The 2375-nt window shown below is 32.6% G+C and overlaps 1 pseudogene; it reads right to left on the bottom strand.

The window, feature by feature from the left end:
- Positions 1–418: 418 nt before the first annotated feature.
- LOC115965586 lies at positions 419–1292 on the bottom strand (annotated as a pseudogene).
- Between the last annotated feature and the right edge of the window lie 1083 nt (positions 1293–2375).

Below are 2375 nucleotides of genomic sequence, written 5' to 3'. Positions count from 1 at the left end.
TTTTAATATTCAAAAGAAAAGTGGGAAGCTCCAAAAATGTAGTTAAGCACTCGGATTCGTAAGTCTCTGATTACATGTCAAGTTTAATGGAAGAATTGTAATGTTGAACCAAAATTATAAAAAATGTTGAAGCATTGAAATTTATTTTACTTTTTTTTTTTTATAATTTTTTTATATATATATATATAGAGTCAAAATTAATTGTACTTTAGAATCTGCCTAACAATAATTGGACATGAAATGCCTACGGCTACATAAAACCAGTAGACTTTTTGCTCATCTGTATTGAATGATCTGCTTTAATTGGATTGCATTGTTTAACAAGTCTATTTTCGATTGCAATAGAGAAGTATTATATTTTGAATTGTAAATATAGATATAATGAAACCTTGTGCATGATCTAATACGAATGCATGGATAAAAACTCAATAAAGGAGTTCCCATGTTAATTCAAATGACAAATTCAACCAACTCAATGAGAGCAAGATCAAAATAGTGTACAAAGTAGAAGAAATCAAAATTCATAAATTAAAATTTAATAAGCACAAAATTTATTTGGGAGGGCTTGCTAGATGGATGAGGTCCAATATGATTTTCATTTGTTTGCTCCAACTTTATCCTTAACAGCATCACAAGCCCTTGTGCCTTATCCTTCATCTGCTGGCCAGCCTGCAATATATAGGACTCCATATGTAAGCAATTAACAATGATGTAGGGCAGTATTGCTTGAGATCGAAGTATTTTGTTATGTTTATATGTAATTTTCTAACTCAGTAAAAACTTCGTTGAACCTCTTGGCATGATTCCTTGGCAGATTGAGTAGCATTGCTTGCCTTTTCCGCCAAGTTGCCCGCCTTTTCCTAAACCAAAAAAGAACAACACAATATTGTCAACATTTAAAATGTCAACGTGCATAGTGTTCATGCATGAAACATCCATCCATGCCTATGTAAATCCTTTTAGATGTAGTTTGCCTAAGAAGCACTGTATCATAGGCGTATTTTGGACATATTGGCACTTAAAATAAAAAATCAGTGTACGCATACAGGCGTATCCCAGAAATATCCGGTGCCGGATACAAATATATGAGCTAAACTAGAGTATCTGTGCTTACTAGATGTATGCGACTATGCTAATAGATGTAAATAGGATGGATTATGGATAGAAACTCACCTGAGCTTGGCCCTTGGCCTCGCCAGCTTGGTAACTTGCATTCTGGGATTTGTCCATCTTCAGTTTCTGCTTGGAACACAAACACTAACAATGTAATTCAGGCTCTAAAATTCAACTTGGGTGATTCTACAAACAAATGTGAGGCAAAATTTATAGGATTTTCAAACCAATCCACTAATTGACACGTTTATGTTTTCTCAAATATGCTCACAACATGTGTCATCATATGATTGAAGTTTGGCATTTTAATTTGGCCTTAGGACCAGGTGCTTCTTTTGATGATACGCACACTAACCATTCAATTCAAAGTTGGTTACGATTTTAGAGGGATATATATGAACTTGGCCTTGACACTACTTGCAATGAATTTGCTACTATAGAGTCTAGACTGTCCTAGTGATAAAGTTTGCTTGTGGTAATTAAACTTTGTCCATTATTGAGAAATACATATAAACTTCGCTTTTTTTTTTTTGATGAATAAACTCCGCATTTTTTGAGTCATATGATGTGATACAAATAAATAATAATAAAAAGAGACCCTAAAAAAAATTCATAAGCACACCTGCTATGCATATTCTTGCTCTATCAAGTAGTAAGCAAAAAATACTCATTATCAATCACACATTTGTGCAAATATTTCATGTCCAGATTTTATGTACAAATCTTAGTTTGCTCCATAGGTACGTAAAGCACCCCATTATCAACCGGCATCACATGAAAGATTAATAGTAACCTAAACTTTTAAGTAATTAAATTCAGCCAAAAAAACTTTTAGGTAATTAAATGTTGCCTCCACTTTTAGTGTCAGATTGTCCATATAAATTGGGCCAGAATAGAGTCTTCCAGACTACATAGATCCAGTCTTAGGCCAGATGGGCTCAGGCCCAATCCATGGGCTTTTTTGATTTGCACCCTTTAATAACTACGTTGTATTAATTTAAATTTTAATGCAAGTAAAACCCAAATTGATTAACAGTCCTATAATAAGATGTCAATTATTTTCTATAGCCACAAACTTTTTTACAACAATTTTACGAAACTTCTAATGTAGTAAATTCTTATTGGTTTGCATTTGTGCTCATCACTTACATCACCTTTTTACTTACTTATAGCCACTTACCATAATAGCAATTTGTAAAAAAAAAAAATTGTAATTCTTGCATTCTCCTCCTTTTAAAAGATATAAAAAAAATTTATAGATC

Source organism: Quercus lobata, chromosome 2 (assembly GCF_001633185.2).
Source record: "Quercus lobata isolate SW786 chromosome 2, ValleyOak3.0 Primary Assembly, whole genome shotgun sequence".
In the NCBI taxonomy this organism is placed as follows: Eukaryota; Viridiplantae; Streptophyta; class Magnoliopsida; order Fagales; family Fagaceae; genus Quercus; species Quercus lobata.
Note: the sequence above shows the minus strand (reverse complement) of the source record. Positions and strands in the feature narration are given on the sequence as shown.